Source organism: Podarcis raffonei, chromosome 2, assembly GCF_027172205.1.
Source record: "Podarcis raffonei isolate rPodRaf1 chromosome 2, rPodRaf1.pri, whole genome shotgun sequence".
In the NCBI taxonomy this organism is placed as follows: Eukaryota; Metazoa; Chordata; class Lepidosauria; order Squamata; family Lacertidae; genus Podarcis; species Podarcis raffonei.
This window is the reverse complement of record NC_070603.1, coordinates 54,257,501-54,277,422: the sequence shown is the minus strand read 5'-3', so window position 1 is coordinate 54,277,422 and position 19,922 is coordinate 54,257,501. Positions and strand designations below refer to the sequence as shown.

At 41.3% G+C, this 19,922-nt stretch overlaps 1 protein-coding gene across 2 annotated transcripts in view; it reads right to left on the bottom strand.

Annotated features, from left to right (window-relative positions):
• Positions 1–19,922, bottom strand: part of PPP2R2B (protein phosphatase 2 regulatory subunit Bbeta) — a 242,175-nt gene that overhangs the window by 198,860 nt on the left and 23,393 nt on the right. The window lies entirely within an intron of this gene.

Genomic DNA, 19,922 nt, shown 5'->3' with positions numbered 1-19,922 from the left:
ATTGCTTTCACTCTCAAGGACAAGTGTCCTTGCAGAGCTCCACTGTCAGCAAACAGGAAAAAGGAACAGATCTGAATGTGGTCTAGCAGAAGGGAGATATAAACGTACACATCTGGGGCTCTCTCTTTTTGCAGTGCATGTATGTCTGATTTGGGGTGGGGAAGAAGACATACACATTTCGTAGAAGGAAATGTAAGTGAAGGATGCAAACTAGAAAGATATGAGCAATGGAATCTCTCCTTTTGGATCTCCATGAGAACCCTCTCAAGGTCAGCAGAGTTTCAAGACGTCAACAGAGGCTGATGACAGTTGTTCAAATTGATGACAATGGTCACTTTTATCTTTTAAAATATAAGTAGATGAAAGCACCTGAACCTCCATGCTGAATGTTTCCTCACACCCACTAGTTACAGTTAGAGCATGACCAGGCAGCATTAGGATGGAAAATGAGAAATACCCACAACAGATAGGCCCATTCTGAAAGAACAAATGGCACACACATAATTGGACCAATCCACTGCTCTGTCATAGTATGGTCTCATGTACAAAGCTGTTGCTACTGGAACAACTCCTAGCTCACTGCTTGGGGAGTTTTCTGATTAAGGAGCATAGAAATATTTCCAAATAAATAAATAAAAGGATGAGATTCTCCTTACATTAGTCCAAAGTAATGATTCCTGCATTTATTTTAATACTGATTTTGTGAATCGCTGAATAAATCTACTGTTAAGGCAAGGCAGAAGCAGCCAAAAGACATTGCGCAATTGGGGCTTTCACCCTCACTTCTGCAAAGATCCTACAGTAGTTGAAACTAACATGAAACAATGATATCACTTACATTTTCAGCATATAAGAATCAGTAAAGAATGCTATAAAGGAATAAATCCTGTTTGTATCAGGTTGTTATTTCTCAATCTATCATTCCACTGCTTTCAGATTTCTGATTAAAACATTGGACCCTAGATAGGAACTTAATCTGCTATTAACTTAAACGGTCACATCAATTAACTTGTTTCAGTGGAACAATCCACTTTTAATTATCAGACAGGCGGTAAAAAATACACCTTGATGGTGTTGTAATCAGGGTTTACCGCTTCATTACCACTTCCAAATTTCTCTTATTCTCCGGCAGAGTTCAGTTGAAAATTGAAGGGAAAACAACGCTTCTTAGCAACCTTTCTTCCTGAAGCTATTAACGGCCACTTCATTTTGTTCTGAAATTTCCATTTCAGGCATGTTACTAAGAAACCAGATTAAAGAGAAACAAAGATAGCATGTGAGGGGGAGAGGAAATGTGCACGTGCACACGCAGACATGCCGAACAGCACGGCTGGAAGGAAAACGCTGGGCTTCCCACCTAAGTAGACATTTGTAACACATGAAACCTACATTGCATTTCTGGTCTCATTTCACAGTGTGAGTACCGTCTGGGGGCACCTGCCAAGTTCTTTGAAAGATCAGAGGTCACAGATTTGCAAAAAAACAACAACTCAAGGATATTATCCTCCCACCACAACTACCGCCAATTTTGCTGCTGAAACGTCACAGAATTATTAATTACTATTATTTATAATAATACGAGTTAGGAATTAATGGTCAACAAGATGGGATGGTGTTGGTCGGGGGAGGTGTTCATTCATTAATTTGGGGCAGAAGGATCCACATGTTCAGCATCAAACCTGTCATTCCGAACCCCACATCCGCAGTCCACAATTACTTTCTCACTAAAGTTTCAAATCTGAATGGCTCTCTCCCTATCTGCCCATGTATGTGTTTTGGGGTAGCCTGTTTCACTTCTCATGGGTCCAGTTTCCGATGGAAATTAGGGAGTCACACCCACCATGCTTCTTGCATTTGCTTAGAAACACTTGGGTGCAGCTCATCTCCTTATCAGTAACCTCTACCTCACTACACACTGACCAGTGTAGTCGTGTAAGGGAGGAAAATGGCATTTTAAGAAAGGAGGTGTGAGTGCAAGAGAAAAAACCTCATTATGAAGAAAGACAGTATGAGATGTGTTGATAAGAGCCTGAAGGCCACTAGAGGTGATTCTACAAATGTTGGTTGGTTGGAGCCCTCTACACCAAGGAGTTATCCCTGCAACACTTGATCACAGCACTCGATGGGAAGACCTTGTCTAACAGCAAGTGGACAGGCAACATTGGCAAGATGCTAGGCACTGCTACAAACTTGAACTTGATCTTCCATACACCAAACTCTCAATTGGAGAGCCTCCAACTTCATTGAGTGACCATGTTGTCAAGGATCTGTCTACTGATTAAGCATACGGGCTACATCAGAGGCCAAGAAGCAAGTCGGCGGCTGATGTCCAAGAATGAATCAAAGCAAGACTTGGTGAAACTTCTAGTTTAAAATTCTTATGAACTGATGTCATAACTTACTAATGTTGTTGTGTGATTATAAGGTAATGTTGTGTACTTAGCAGGATATATTCTAAGCAGAGAAATGATAATTTTTATAGCATTATCTGACATTTGCAGAAGATAAAATTAAATTCTTTGGTTTCATGAGAACAGTTTATGTGCTTTTTAATCAAGCATAGATTTACCAAGCTAATGTTGTCAAATCACAAAAATAACAGCAGAGATGAATTCCTCATACCCAAAAACATATTATGAGCGCTTACTGAAATGCAAAAATTAAGTTTCACCCCTTAAATGACACACCCTACTGCCCCAGCTTCCTTCAAGCTAATTTCCAATTTGCTTCCCTCGTGCTAAGGCTGCTTTCCTTCTCACATTGTTTATGATCATGCCAGCTCTTGTCAGTTATTCCAAATTTCCAAAATAAAGCAGGTTGGCACTCTAAATTATGCTATAGTTAGAGTGGAGAACAGAAGGGACTGCAAATTATCATGTGCAGAACTGGAAGTAACGCTAATCTTGGAAGTGCTGTCATAATGGCAGCCCCCTTGTCTAGTTTCCTCTCCTCTGCCTGCAAAATTTACAATGCGAGGGGAGAGAAGATTGGAAATTCCCTCTCCACACAAAATGGGTGGCTTTTCCAAAGTAAATGAGGTGCAGGTGAAACGTTTGTCTAAACTAATGAAGCAAAAGCCAGAACAACAATGGGCAACTGTCTTTGCACACAAATGTTTCCAAGAAATCTAAAAAGAAAATTGCTGTAAAAACTGACAGCTTTGTATGTCTGTCTCTTTCATGGACATGATAGTTAAGAGTAAGCATTTGTGAAAATAATTTACTGACTTCATAAAGTGTGGAAAGTGGTACTCTCCAGGGAAAATAAAGATTGACACTCTCCTGCCTCCCTTGCCTCAAAAATGAATGGCAAAAATGAGCAAACATATGTTTGATCACACACTGCTTTCTGGCTCATTGGTATATAGCTAAGCCTTTGTGCTTAGCCAATATGCAGGGGACTTAATTTTCCTTTCAGCTGTTGTTAGAATTATATTTAATAAGAGGCTTCAGAAACAAGTAGGCAGAGCTGGGTTTTTTCAAAAGTGCCGTTCAGACAATGAAACTTTTCCAAGTTGCTCTGTGGTGCCTTTGATATTTGAAATAGGAGAAGGAAGGATCACAAGGATCCAAAATAATTTGTTTTTCTAAAAATATCACCCTTCTTTAACATGCCCAGTAATCTTTTGGAGCAGCTAAGTGCTTTCAACTTGTGTGGATGTCTAGAAATAATAGTAATAGTAATAATATTTATACCCCACCCATCTGGCTGGGTTTCCCCAGCCACTCTGGGCGGCTTACAGCACATCAAAAATTGTAAAACATTAGACATAGAAAAATTCCCAATATAGGGTTTGCCTTCAGATGTCTTCTAAAAGTCAGATAGTTGTGTATTTCCTTGACATCTGATGGGAGGGCATTTCACAGGGCGGGCGCCACTACCGAGAAGGCCCTCTGACTGGTTCCCTGTAACTTGGCTTCTCACAGTGAGGGAACCACCAGAAGGCCCTTGCAGCTGGACCTCAGTGTCCAGGCTGAACGATGGGGTGGAGACGCTCCTTCAGGTATACTGGGGCAAGGCCATTTAGGGCTTTAAAGGTCAGCACCAACACTTTGAATTGTGCTCAGAAACGTACTAGGAGCCAATGTAGGTCTTTCAGGACCGGTATTATATGGTCTCAGTGGCCACTCCCAGTCAACAGAGAGTTGCCAGTTTAGGATCACTGAAATGAGATCTGATTATCTGTTGTTTTGGCCAAAACAGACACAGAATTTCTTGATCACCCAGATTGTCTTGGCCATCCCCCAAATACATGTGCATAGATGTGCAAATGTAATGTGTGAATAAGGCAGTCATGGTTATAGGCCATCACTAACTTCCAAAATCATAGACACCAAAGAAGGCATCCAAGATGACAGCAGCACTTGCTGCCACCCTAACCATAACTTTCCCCAAATCTCACTGCGGCTAAGATACACTGCATGGCAAGAACACATAATATATGAACCCCACTCCAAGACATCATCTGCACACGAAAAGCTGCACAAAAAGCTGCCTCATACAGAATATGTTCATTCATTCATCTAGCCCAGTGTTACCCATAAAGCTGAATATGCACATCTTCACTCTGGCCATTGGCACATACAGTAATCTAGTTGTGATTGTGATTTGTCTTAAACTGCCTTTAACCTTGTATTTTATATTGTTGTGACCTGCCCTGGGACCTTGTAATGAATGTGGGGGGAATAAACCTAGTTATAGTAATAATATATAGTTAAAATGAAAATTCCCCCTGCTTGAAAAGACATGCCCCAATTTGAGCTAACTCTAGGCTCCAATCTATGACTGACACAAATAAAGGCTCATCCAACACCTAGGTAACTCCTGTCATTTTCAATATAGTCAGACAAATAGGCATCTGTCTGTGAACCCACAGTGCCACCAGTTCCTCCTCCTTTCACAAAGGTAACGTTTTTATTTTATTGCCAGTGAGGAGGAAGGGGAAGTGGTCAAGAAGTGGGTAGTATAAAAATGCAGGGTTGGGGTTTTTTTTACTCTTCCTTTTGAATGTTCCAAAGGGACAGGTTTAAAAAGTCATATTCCTTTTGAAAGACAGAGTGATGGTGGTTCACACATCCCTAAGTGTCTGCTCTGGCAGCAGCTCTCCAAGGTGTTTCTGAAGTTCTTTTTAAACTGGAGTTGTTGAGGACTGCATGCACGGGAATGCATTTTGTTAGGGGGGGGGCAGGAATTAGTTGTAGGGGCAGGACTTTTGTTAGGAGGGCAGAACCGACATGATTGGTCAGTTAGTTAATTATTTCTATTGTTTTACTTGATCGGGGGGGCAGCTTCCCCCCTGCCCCCCTGGCTACACCCATGATTGCATGTAAAGCATATTTTGTGCTTCCCCATTTCTTTAAAGAACTGCTTTTCACATATGCCATCAAAATATGCTTAGCAACCAGATGTGCCTGTGTGGGGAAACAAGCAAATTCCAACTCTTGGGTAGTTGCAAGCACCTTTGCGATACTCATACACATAAAAAAACAACCCAGTACATCTTCAAAATGTAACACAGAAGCTGGTATACTCGCACAAAAATGCATTTTATTGCTTGTACCGGTTTCTGAACTTTCAAAGCTTGTAGGGTAGGAAGGAACGAAAACGTGGCCTCCGTTTAGAAATAAACTTAACAGTGTACACATTAGTGGGGTAGGGGAGATAAATTGTCCAAAGCCCCTAATGAAATCTACAAGACATGTTCCCTCAAACCCTCACATTTTTATCCAAATCATGGCTCCATTGCAGCCTCCTAAAATGATAGACATGGAGGGGGGCATCACAAAGTTATGGGGACTGGGCTTCCTTTGTCCGCTGATCACTTCAGCACTGACACATAGAAATGGATGAAAACTGTGGCACAATCCAGACAAATCAAGTACGTGCAAGTCCTTCAGCTGTAGAGTTGAAAATACATCCCACTGAAATGAACTGAGACTTAGCACACAACTGAGACTGTGCACTCAGCCTAAGAACTGAGATCAGTAAGTGGTGGGGAAGTTGCTTGTGGAAACCTGGAGAAGGATCCTCTCCATGATGGGGCTCCAGTTGTGGCACTCGTTTCCCATGGTGACATGGATGCCCACAATATTGACAAGCGTCTGCTGCATGGTGAAGACTGATTTGCTCTCTCAGCAGGAGGCTATGAGTGGTTTACTTTCTGAAGCTTCTGTGATTTATACTGATTACTATGATTTTATTATTGACTTTTAATTGTAGTTTCCCCCGTTTTTTATTATTTATATTGATAGGATCTGTTTTGATGTAAGCCACTTTGAGGTGATCTTTTTAATGAAAAGTGCCATACAAGAATGTTGAATGAATAAATAAATGTTGAAAGAGCCATTTACATCTCTTCCATGGAAGAGTTGTAACATGAGCAGAGATGATGTAAGCCCTCTTATAATACATTCAGCACTGATGCCACCCTTATGTTGTTTACTGCTCTTTTCATATGATCGGGTCACATTCTGAAGAGCCCTTACTTCCCTGCTCTTCTGGATCCACTGCAGTCTGACACCCGAGACAAATTAGTAGGGATTTGTCTATGTCCACAAATAGGTTAAAGGTTATAGGAAGAGAGCGATAAAAAGAAGGAAAGAGAGTGAGAGAGTTTTTCTTTAGCAGGAGAACAAAAGAATATACAGTGCTACACAAAGGAACAGTGCAAGATTTTACATAAGAAAATGCCAGCATTTGCACTGTAATATTCCTGTTTATGAAGATATACAATATGTTTGATTACAGCAAACCTAAATCTTTTGTCTATCGTTCCCATAAATAAACATATGCGTGAAACAAACATCTCATTTTTTTTTTAGTGTGGACACAAAGAACAGAGTAATAGCAAAAGAAAACAACTTAGTTACCACCTGCCCAAGCTGGTCCCTTATACATTACATATTGCCTATGGCATTATCTGTAATGTCAACCTAATCCAAACTTGCATTCTTCTAACTGCATTTCTCCATCTCTCTGCGCTGAATAGACTAGTTAATCAATGACCAGTAATGATCCATACTGATTTCAGTTTCTATAGTTCTTGATAAGAGTATATTGCAGTTTAGGATAAACATTGCTTAGGCAGCCATTCATTCAATGGCCCATTGGTGGTATTGACAAATTTCTACTTAAAGACAAAATGACAAGATGTTTCAATAGCTAAATTGCCACAGCACATCCTCCTCCAAACAGGTATCCAGGTAACCATGGTGATAATGTCCCCAGGCTTTGGGGGGGGGAGAGAGAAAGGGGAAGGAGAAGGAGAAGGAAATAGTCCTATTTCCTTAACAGGTTGAGGGGGAGGGGAATTACATGACAACTTTCTAGTTACTGGTCAAAAGTAAATAAAAAGAAATTAAATTAAATACTTAAAATACTACTTGATTGTGTTCTGGAATTAATATTAGTCAGATCCCAAATAAGAAATATGGCATTAATAAGTATTCAAGCTTTTCCTTGGCAAACAAGACTATGGTATCCTGCATCTTTTGTTTCATTTTGATTGAAATTGTACTGCATTTTCCCCTTTGAGAGCTGAATTTTTATATCGGATATTTGCATTAGAAGATGAAAATATAGTAGCAACAACCAGCAAAGGTGTGGATGTATTCATAAGCATCGGGTTCATCACATGTTATTCGCCTACACAATTCGCCTACCAATGAATAGTTTCAGGGATACACAATGTCATACACAAAAATCTGGTGCCATATGGGTCTTGGAGGGGCAATTTCTCAGGGAAAGTTTGGTCAGCCTGCTTGACTGTTCATGACTGCCAGTTCCTAGGTCTGATAGGTAAAGGTAAAGGACCCCTGGACGGTTAAGTCCAGTCAAAGATGACTATGGGGTTGCGGTGCTCATCTCACTTTCAGGTTGAGGGAGCTGGCGTTTGTCCACAGACAGTTTTCCTGGTCATGTGGCCAGCATGACTAAACCGCTTCTGGCGCAACGGAACACCATGACGGAAACCAGAGTGCACGGAAACACTGTTTACCTTCCCACCACAGCGGTACCTATTTATCTACTTGCACTGGCGTGCTTTCGAACTACTAGGTTGGCTGGAGCTGGGAGAGAGCAACAGGAGCTCACCCTGTTGTGTGGATTTGAACCGCCAACCTTCTGATCAGCAAACCCAAGAAGCTCAGTGGTTTAGACCACAGCGCCACCCGCATCCCATTTCCTCACTTGATGGATCCTCCACAGGCTGGACTGTGGTGCACCAGGGCTAGGGTCGAGAGAGCTGCCTATACTCCAAGGTTTCAGACGGGGGTCTTTCCCAATCCTACCTAGAGATGTAGTGGACTGAACCTGGGACCTTCTGCACTGAGCTCCAGCCTTTCTACCAAAGGCCATGTGGAACTTCTATTTTGGCCTCTTTCATGTCAGTACCTAGGTGATAGGGGTGGGGTAGGGAAAAGGCAGATATGATGCTCCTCTAAATTTACTGGATGGTGCCATAATAGAGGAGTTGCTGTGCATCTCCCCCTCCCCAAATTTCCATTTGTGCCCTACTGCTTATCCACTTTCCTTTCCCCACCTGCTGAAGAAAGAACTTTGCTCCACAGCAGATCAAGACAATGAGCAGAGTAACCTAGATAGGAAGAGGTGTGTGTGCAGCTGCTGCTGCAACAGCAATCTTCCCAATGCATATGCTTTGTTAAGATAACAATGCAACCTCTGTGTTGCAAACTGAAAATGTTTTTCCTTCAAAAAAATTGTTTATTAAAAATGCAGTAAAATGGCTACTGGAAATGTTTCAATGCATTTCTGGCAACAACAGCATGAGTGGGGGTAAAATTGCTATGCCCGTGGTAGATAAAGGCTCAGTGGATTCTAGTCCATGATGGCTATATCCCTCCAGGACTGAAGCCACCATGTCTCCGAATACCAGTTGCTAGGAAACAGCAGCAGCAAAGGGCTATTGTCTTCATGTCTTACTAGTGGGATGTACCTGGTGCTGCCCAGGAATTTGTAGAAACCAAAAAATTAGGATGTTTCAGTCCTCCGTCTGGAATCAAAATGGTGTCCAGCATGCAAACATCAATAAAGACTGGCGCCCCACTTTGGGAATCCTTCTGCCATAGTATCTCCAGAGGTGGCTGAACCTATGCTTAAAAAAAATATATGTGAAGTCACACCAAAGTAATGTTTTGGTCCACCATCTTGATACAGAATGGTGGCTGGCATCCAAATGGCACTGAAGTCAGCCACCCCCACCTCAGAAACATGCATACCAGGTCTGGAGATGATATCTCAAGAGGCAGCCAAATCTATAGAGTACAGGCAGACCACCTTCCAAAATATATAGAATATATGTGGGTTTCCCAGGGCATTTGTTTGGCCACTGTGGAAAACTGGATGCTGGACTAGACAGGCCTTTGGTCTGATCCAGAAGGGTTCTTCTTACGTTTCTATGGATTGCAATATGGCCAGTTTTTCTCACTGCATGGCAAGAGCCACATGGAACAGGAATGGGACACAATCTGTCCCATGATCATCATCTGCTGTGGCAACTACGACAGGGACATTTGTAAAAGGATTTCTGACAAGAGCAGTTCCAGAGGGACTTGATCTGATTATTCAAAAAAGAAACAATACTACTTATTACAAAACTAACCATCTGACCTCACCTATCTTTATTAGCTAAAATATACATGGCATGGTACTTCTGATTTGAGCTCCCATTTAGTGTAAACCTGATACAAATTAACTGAGCCACAGCCTTAGAATGTTGTTCAGACCAACCAGGGGCAGGGGGCTGGCACAGTCAACTGAATTTGAGCCAGCACACCCCTTCAGTATCAAGTATTCAACAGACAATCTCCAGGGACTGTTTAATATTCACTGTGATCTACCTGTCTATCACAGGGTGTCCCTACTTAACAAACTGGGCATAAGCAAAAAGGGTGGAGGGTGGAGTTTAGGCAGCTACAAATCTCTCTATGCAGCGCTGCCTTGCATTGCAACGGCCAGAAATGCTTCCTTTTCCATCACACCCAAGAGAGCGCAAGGAGCCATGTCTGTCTAATATATTGACTCACTCACCATGTCCCCCAAGGGAATGGGGTCTTCACAAGAAGCAACGTATTTAGCCCCCTCCTCCTTCCTTCTCCACCTCCTCCTGCTGCCACATATGTTGCCTGCACAGCAGTGAGCATTAAGGCAGCAGATGGTGGAGCATGTAGGTTGCTCGAGCTCAGAGGAGCAATAAAATGTGCCACTCAGCAGGTTGTCCCACGCTACCCTATGGAGTTTTGCTTTGCTCTGGCAGGATTATATTGCAGGGGACCCACTTCCAAGTGTCTCTGCTTCCTCCCCCTTCTACTGCAATACTGGGGCAAGATTTGGCTGTTATCCATCTGGGTAACATAAACAAGCAAGTTGCAGTCAAGGAACCTGTGTAACTTATCAGGCTTATGTACACAGTCTTCAACATTAAGTGCAATGTTCTGCCATAGATGTCCAGATCATCAAACTATTGTGGGAAGGGAGATGTACACACACAAATACACCGTTCTCCATGCTTTGCCCTATTGCTGTTGGTTTCCATTTTTCAAGAGCATGATTTCAGCTATGGCCCCTATTAAAACTTAGTAGAAAACTCGCAGGCTTGCTACAGAATGCCTTGGAGGAATTTCAGATCAAATATGGAGAGATAATGAGCTCCTAGTGACGTTAGTGGGAGAAGCAGGCATTCAAGACTCCTTAGCATATGGCCTTTAGCATGGAGGTAATTGCTGTCTGGGAAGATCTGTTTGCCATACTGTAGGGTGAGGGGGGACAGCAGAATAAATAGCAAGGAATCATGCATGCAATGGGTTCATTGACCATTTAAAAAACCGATTTCTTAGATGTTTGTTGCTTTGGCAATTTTGAAAGCATCTGCTGGAAGAATGGCCTTTTTTTAAAAAAAAAAGTTACTATTTATTTCAAACACATTTTATCTTGGAAAAAGGACCCCTTCACCTTTCAGGCTAAAAATAGCAACAAAGGTTACTTACCATTCTTCCATGGATTAGCTCCATCTCAAACATATTGATTAGTCCTGTGTGTAGGGCACCCCGTGAACTTCAATCAGCAGGCAGCTTTTTCTGAGAACAGAATAGCCTGTTTATTGTATTAACTGTTTATATTTTTGACTGGACCAGGTATAACTGGAGAGGGAGAGTAGAAAAATATATATAAAAGCATATCCAGGACTCTTTTTGTAAGTGGGATTCTGCATGTGTGGAGTCACAGTGAGGATATTTTAGCCATAGCTTTGAAATATGTATTACAAAATGACCCAGAAATTAAAAGCCACATGTGCCAGAATGCATGTGAGCACGTGGTTAAGCAGATGTGAGATTCCTTCATGGTGTACCCAATCTGCAATTTTTATATGTGCATGCAAATCCTTTGATGTTTAGGCTGCAAAGGACAACAGGGCTCCTGCACTCATAATAGTGAAACAGAAGAGGGAATATAAACTTGTATAAAGATAACTACTTGAAAACTTGGGAGGATATAAAAAGAAACTTACAAATATGGAATAGAATGAAACTTTCATTACTGGGTAGAGTGTCGACTATAAAAATGAATGTATTACCAAGGATGTTATTTTTGTTTCAATCATTACCAGTGACTGGAGATTATATTATGAAGCTTCCTGTCTGTGCTGCTTGAAGGAATGGTTGTTATTGAAGAATCCATATATTTTAGATTTGGAAGGTCATGATAACATCTATGGCTGGCACGCATATTTGTGATATGAAAAGGTGAAAGTACAAAAAGGATTTACAAACCATATAATTAGGAAAAAATTGTATAGAGTATGGGATAAATATAAAAATTTATTGGAGACCAAAAACTAATATGGCTTTCACCAGTAGAAGCTATAGCGGTGAAGAAGAAGAACATGACGGAAAACTGGGTAACTTATAGAAATTGGTTAAAAGAGGAAAGTGGAGAACTTAAATTAAAAGAGTTTAAGGATTTATCAGGAATGTTAGCAACATGGATACAATATTATCATTTGAATGAAGTATTCAAAAAGGATAGTAAACGGGGATTTGGGGAACAGGTATCTCAACTAGAGAGAGACCTGCTAGATTGTAATGTTAAGGTGATGTCTAAAATGTATAAGTTGTTATTGGAATGGGAGACAAAAGATGAACAAGTGAGATCTTCAATAGATATTGGTCATAACATAGAACTGGAGGCATGGGAAAGACTGTAAAACATGGACATAAAATTTACAGCATGTTATGATTTAAGAGAAAACTATACGAAAATGTTATACAGATGGTATCTAACACCAAGTAGATTGGCAAAAACGTATAAATTAAAATCAAATACGTGTTGGAAATGTAAAGGAAAGGAATGTACCTTTTTCCATATGTGGTGGTCTTGTAATAAGGTTAAAGCTTACTGGGAAATGATATATAATGAATTGAAAAAGATGTTTAAGATAACATTTGTAAAAAACAAAAACAAAAAAACCAGAAGATTTTCTTTACAGAATTATGGAATCAGAGTTACCTAAACAATACAGAAATTTATTTATGTATGCAACTACAGCCGCAATAATGACATTCGCCCAAACATGGAAAGAAGAAGTCCCAACGAAAGAAGAATGGCTACAGAAATTATGCAGAAATGGCGAAATTACCAGGAGAATAAGAAATCAAGACAACAAATTTTTCATTAATGAATGAAAATCGTTTATTGAACATTTACAAACAAACTGTAAACAAATTAAGGCATTAGCAGGATTATTGTAAAAACTTGCAGTTTTTAAAACTTAAGAGATAGATGAGGAAAAGTATAAATAGAGTTAATTGGGATATGCAGAATAAAAAAAGAGGGTAAATCCATGGAACCACTGAAAGAGGGAGAGGGAAGATGAGGTTTGATATGTGATAATTGCTTATTTTTGTTGTTATTGTTGAAATGTTTATTTGTTATAAATGAAAAATAAAGTTCCACAAAGAGAGGTAATTTCTACACATTTCTTTTTTTAAACCAGCAAAACAAAGCTGCTCAAGCAGAAAAGTACCAGTTTTAATGTATGCGGATGATGCTGTTCTTCTCTCTCAAACCAAAGTGGGTCTGAAACGTGCCTTAGGAAAGTTTAGTGACCAATGTAACACTGAACTGTTAACAATTAATTTTGCCAAAACCAAAATTGTACATTTTAACCACTCCTTCAGGAAAGATAATTGGAGTGTAAAGGGAAACGCCATTGAACAGACTAAGACCTTCCAATACTTAGGCATTACTTTCTCTTATAATGCCAAATTGTCAACACACCTGACCACATCAGCTATATCAGCAGGAAGAAGTGCAAATGCCATCCTTAGATTATTCAGAAGGAAAGGAGCTGGCTTCCTCCCGATGGCCCTAAAAGTTTTTCAGGCAAAATCTTTAGCCCAACTCCTGTATGGCTCTCAAATTAGCCCCTCTGCCAACCTTAAGACCCTTGAAACAGTACAATCAAAATTCTTAAGATCATTATTTGCTACCCCAAAGTGTACACCTAATGCAGTCTTAAGGCAAGAGGCAGGACTGCCCAGAGTGGAATTAAAAGTCTGGGAGCAAGCAATATCCCTCTGGCTGAAAATCCATTACAATCCTAAGGGACTGTTACCTTGCTTCCTGGCCGCAGTTCCCTATCCTCCTTGGCTTATGCAAATAACTAATAAGATCAAACAAATTGGCCTAAACCCTGAAAACCTTTTTATTGGAACTTTGAACAAGGCAAAAGCAATTATCACTCAGAGACTTTACGATGTCGAATTACAACAAGAAGATGCCCTACCCCCGGAGACGTACAGATGTTTAAAAGCTTGGCCTAATTTTGCAGCTGCCCCTTACTTAACTAACATCACTAATAATAATAATAATAATAATAAATTTTATTTATATCCCGCCCTCCCCAGCCGAAGCCGGGCTCAGGGCGGCTAACAACAATCAAATAATCAAACAATCAAATAAGCCAACATTCTAAAAATATTTCATTATAAAAATTAATTAAAATCAAGTTAATGGCAACCATTAAGCAAAACTCTGTGCAGGTTGCCAGAGGAGGGAGTCAGGCTGCGCCCTGACCAAAGGCCTGGTGGAACAACTCTGTCTTGCAGGCCCTGCGGAAAGATGTCAAGTCCCGCAGGGCCCTAGTCTCTTCTGACAGAGCGTTCCACCAGATTGGAGCCGCAGCCGAGAAGGCCCTGGCTCTAGTTGAGGCCAGCCTAACCTCTCTGAGGCCTGGGACCTTCAGGATGTTTTTATTTGCAGACCGTAGGTTTCTTTGTGGGGCATACCAGGAGAGGCGGTCCCGTAGGTACGAGGGTCCTAGGCCGTATAGGGCTTTAAAGGTTAAAACGAAGCTTATAGATGGGCTTTCTCTAGAGCCCGCTTTGAGACAATGCCCTCAGCAGTGCTGTACGGCAAATTCACGCGGGTACCAATGCATGCGCGTCTCTGCCCCTGTATGTCTAATAAGGTAGAATCTGTCACACACATCCTTCTATTTTGCGAATTTTATAGTGAAGAGCGAGTTCAACTTATTTTGCCGCTTTTATAAAAATTTATACCCCTACAACATTATTTGGAATCCTCCCCCGAAATTCTACGAAAATACCTTCTGGAAGATTCCTCAAGCTCAATATCATATGAGGTGGCCAAATTTTGCACTTTAGTAACCAGGAAGCGTAAATCTCCTCTGTTGAATGGTACACTGCGAAGTTCCCTTGTGTAATCCTTTTTTCTTTTTTTTCTTTTCTGATGTTGTTGTTGATTTCTTTTTGTTTGATCTTGTGGTGTTTAGTGTCACTGGCTTTTGCCGTAATAAAACTTGGAACTTGGAAAGCTGCTCAAGTATCAACTTCTAGTCAACAACTGAAAGGTACAGGAACTCTGTTCTCCATTCTACTGGGTCATCTTATGTATTCTGCTGCTGTCCAGCGATAGAAGAAACAAACATCCACTTGCACTGAAACATGTGCTGGGCATATACTTCAGCTCATTTCACTGTACACCAAGAATGAACACATATAATAAATGTTTTGGGCCCAAGGCCCATTCAGAATTTTGAGTGAGGGAAGTGGGTACTGCCCTGTCTGGTTGCTTCTCTCCAAGTTGGATTCAGTAGAATTAAAATGGCTCCTCTTGAACTTGTATGGTTTTAGATGGAGTACCTAGCCTCAGCCACCATCATATTAAAGCTTACAATAGTAGATAGCACAGTTACAAAAACAAAAAAAGCACAGATCTAGAGATGGCCAGAACCATATATACACTGATTCAAGACAAAGATCTTCATGAATATTCACGGCTTTATCAGAAGAGGACAAACAAACACACACACCAACAAATCCCAGAATACATCTGTGGACACAGAAGTAACCCAAGATTTGATTGTTGTTTTGACTACACTTGCTACCCTTTGACAATGAGAGGAATGAGTGGAGGGGCCCAAAGGATCTGTGGGTCCCAAAGGAAGTCCTTGAGGGTTCCACACTGACAACCCCAGCTAGATTTCAGAGCATTTTCACTGTTCCTATATCAGCACTTATGATACACTTGCTCATTGCATTACTATTCAATCTTCTAAATTCTTTCCTGAATACATGGAAGCACAGCCACATAGGAAAAGGTTAGCATAAGCCAAGCTACATACACAAGGAACCATCACAAACATCCATGGTTGGGTTGGAGGTGGAGTTGAAAGTGTAACTGTAGTCACAATATTTGGTTGCTGGCCTGCTGGTCTCCAGCCTGGCTCCTGTTATCCTTTCCTCCACACAACTGTGTACTCGCATACACAGTTTGATGAAAGAATTTTGCAGCATAAATTGGCCCTTGGGCATTGTTGGTTAAATTTCTAAGGATCTGCTCCTTTCAGATCCTGGAATGAGTGGGTAAAGAGCTCCACCAACTCTGCCCCTATGGCTTCTGAGTCCAACAATTAATTCTCACTGGCCAACTGTCCTCACCCCTTGCTAGCACAATGCTGAGAGGGAAGCCATCCATCTGCAGCAATGTACAGTCACTAGCAATAAGGCTCTTTTCCTCACTGATTAGATAGGAAATCAGAGGCAAATCTGAATGTAACTATGCAGCTTAGATCTATGTGGGCTGTGGAATTGGCGGCGGGGGGAAGCACAACAGTGATGAATTTCTGCAGTGTCAAAAATTACAGATAAAGCAGGCAGCAGTCACCAGGGAACCACTAATGTAAATGATAAGTAATATTTCAGTCCATGCACTGTGCAAACAATGGTCAGTGTAAAAAAATTTACATCAAGCAGAGCCCCACTGAGTCATGTGAGGGGGGGGGGAAGCATGCTGAGTTGTATACTGGAAAATTTATTACTAAGAGCCATGAACTTGCATTTGAATGGAAATGTTGATTATGAATAAACCTGCCATAGATTTGATAAAGCTGATAATACATTTGCTTTCCAAATATAGCTAGATTAGCCCATGGCAGTCTGTTTCTCATTCTAATCCAAATTAGAAAATCATTCAAAGTGCAAAGGAGAAAGCCTTGTGTTAGATTGATATCAAACAGTCGATGCTACAATTGGAAAGTTTAACGAGGACACATGCATTTGCACATGGAAAATAGAGCAGGGCTTGTTCCGACCTGAATCACCTTCTCATTGTCACAATTAATATCCTGATTCCTATTTTTATGTACTAGGCAGAGGTGACTAAACCAAAAGATATAGAGACAGCTATGGAGAAACAGGGAGAATTGAAACAGGGAGTTAAAAATGCTCAACATTACAAAATGTTAGCAAAACTGTGCTGATGTTTTTTCTTAGTTTATTAGGAAAGTATTTCATTCCAGATTAATACACGTAGTGTCAAAGAAAGAAAATGTGGCAAAAAAAGAAACATAAGCCTGTCAGGTTGCCTCTGCCTACTCTTCCTATGATTCCTTTCTCTGCCCTCCACAGCCCCCAGATGTTTCTGGACGAGAACTCGCATCAGCCCCAGCAAGCATGGACAATAGCCACATCAACAACATCTGGAGCGCCAAAGGTCCCCCACACCTGGTCCACAAGTATATTTGTAAGACAAGAGACATGTCTTTTGCTTCTACTCTTCTGTAAAATGCAGCATACAGTAATCATTGTCACAAAAGCATGTATGATAATACACATTGAAGGACACATCCCTTAGATCAGGGCTGGGGAAACTGTGACCTCCATTCGTTGATGGACTCCCAAGTCCCATTAGCCCCAGATGGTGTGGTCCAGTGGTCAGAGATGATGGGAGTTGGGAGTCCACCAGCATCTAGAGGGCCACAGCATCAGGGATGAATTCCTACAATTTTACAAGCAAGCCTTTCCTGCATTCTTGTCAACTGAATCAATATTTTTGTGAAACTGGTATTAGTAGCTTTTCCAGATTTCTTCAGGTGCCAGTTTTAGGATAGGAATACAGCTTTTAGCTGTGCCCACAGCTGCTTATTTAACATCAGATTCTAACAATCATTTCTGGGAGATTTGGGGAAAGCCAGAGATTAAGAAGGTGGGACGCAGAGCCTAGGGTTTGCCAATAGGAAGGTCGGCCGTTCGAATCCCCGCAACGGGGTGAGCTCCCGTTGCTCGGTCCCAGCTCCTGCCAACCTAGCAGTTTGAAAGCATGTCGAAGTGCAAGTAGATAAATAGGTACCGCTCCAGCGGGAAGGTAAACGGCGTTTCCGTGCGCTGCTCTGGTTTTGCCAGAAGCAGCTTAGTCATGCTGGCCACATGACCCAGAAAAACTGTCTGTGGACAAACATCGGCGCCAGTAAAGCGAGATGAGCACCACAACCCCATAGTCGTTCGCGACTGGACTTAACTGTCAGGGGTCTTTTACCTTTACCTTTTAGAGATTAAGAAAGCCACGCCCTTTTTATAACTCAGGGGCTTGGTAAATCAGACAAAAGGTTTTTCATCCCCTACAAGTAGTTTTATGCAATCATAATGGCAAAAGACATTTTCTGCAATAAGTTTTTGTATGTACATTACTGTTTCAAACACTGAAAGCATCGACTGGTACACAAATTACAGGAGCCATACAAATAGCAACCTGATTGCAGTACTTCAATGCTCTGGCCCTCTGCTGGATAGCGTTTAAAGCGCACAGCTCTGCCTCTAGTGCAGAATCACTTTCACCTCAGAGGACAGGGACCTCTGCCAACTGTAGGGTTTGATTTCAGTCTCCAATGGCACATTGTGATGACATTCATAGGTGCCTGTTTATAGCCAGAAACTAATTAGAGCTCATGCTGCATTACACAGCCTGCATTACGGAATTCTCATGCACAGTAGCAGGAATTGTGTTTAATCTCATTTGGCTTTCTACACTTCTCTTTTCCTGGATATCAGGGCATGTCATGGTTTTTTGTTTTTTTTTTTTAAAAGGACAACAACACAGAGATCATTTTTACAATTAGATGAAGACAAGTGTGACGTTAGAAGATATATTATCTGAACCATTTGCGCTCCTGGATGTCAATGTCCATGAAGGTCTGAAGAACTGGAAAATTTGATTTGTGTATTTCTCCCCAATGCATTTTTTTTACTGTGCATTATGTGAAGCATTTATCTGACCACTGGTTTAAGCTTACCCAGGAAGCTTTAAATGAAAAACTTAATGTTAATAGATACCAGGTGTAGTTTGAGAAAAGAAAAACAGCTAAATTCTGGGCTGCAGCTATTAAAACACATAGTAAGTTGACAGCAGAATATATTATCACACTGAATCAATATAAATATTATTATTTTTTGGAATATTTTGTTTAATTGCTCTAATTCCCTCCAAATGTTTGAGATCAATGTTTCTTCATGGGTGTATGCCACAATTTAGGGGCAAATGAGGGGGGGGGAGCCTCTCCACGTCCCATTGTTGCACAAAATGTGTACAGTGGTACCTCTGGATGTGAACGGGATCCATTCCAGAGCCCCGTTCGCATCCTGAAGCAAATGCAACCCGCATCTGTGGGTTGCTATTCGCCGCTTCCATGTATGCGCGTGACGTCATTTTGAGTGTCTGCGCATGCGCGAGCAGTGAAACCCAGAAGTAACACGTTCCATTATTTCCGGGTTGCTGCCGAGCGTAACCTGACAACGCTCAACCTGAAGCATATTTAACCCGAGGTATGACTGTACACAGATAGCATGCGAGAGTTGATATTTGAGCCACAAGAGGACATAAATCCTATCCAGGTCTTTGCTTTTGTGCAAACTCTACATGTGAGCAGGGCAACTGGGGAGATGGCAATGTGGGGACAGAGCTTGATGCCCTCATGCTGACTTGTGTATAGGATTTACACATGACCAGAACACTCAAATAGGGCTATCAGGAATACAATGTGTAAGATCTGAGTCACTAAGAAAAAAACTATGTATTTAACAAAATTTGAATACCACTTAAACATAAATGAAATGAAAGGACCACATTTCACCTTGAAATTTTAGGGCCTTAGGATACCTGCCCATACTGTTTAACCGAATCCACTAATCTTTGGTAGGAGTTTCCAGCCACTTGGAATGCATGCAAAAACCCAGCTGATTTTTCTACTGAGCTCTGCTTTTCCAGGGAAATATGTACCCTACTTTTTGCTGTTGGGTTGAATAGACTCTACAAGCAAGTGTCCCAACCACAAAGATCAAACAGAGTCGAAGTTTAAAACTTCATTTTGCCCTCACATAGACCACAGGTAAGCCCTTGTTTGCAGTGGCACCAGAAGCTGGGAGAACCCTGATCCAATGTGTGCAGCTCTAGCCCATGTGACAGCAGCTGCACGCTCATGCTGGTAGTACCAAGGCAGACAGAACCAGCAAGCAGGTGTTTGATGCGCCCCATTACTGCAGTTCAGCACAGGGGGCTGTACACATGGCAAGGTTCTTGCAAACATTATTCTCCCCGCGTGTGCCATTGCA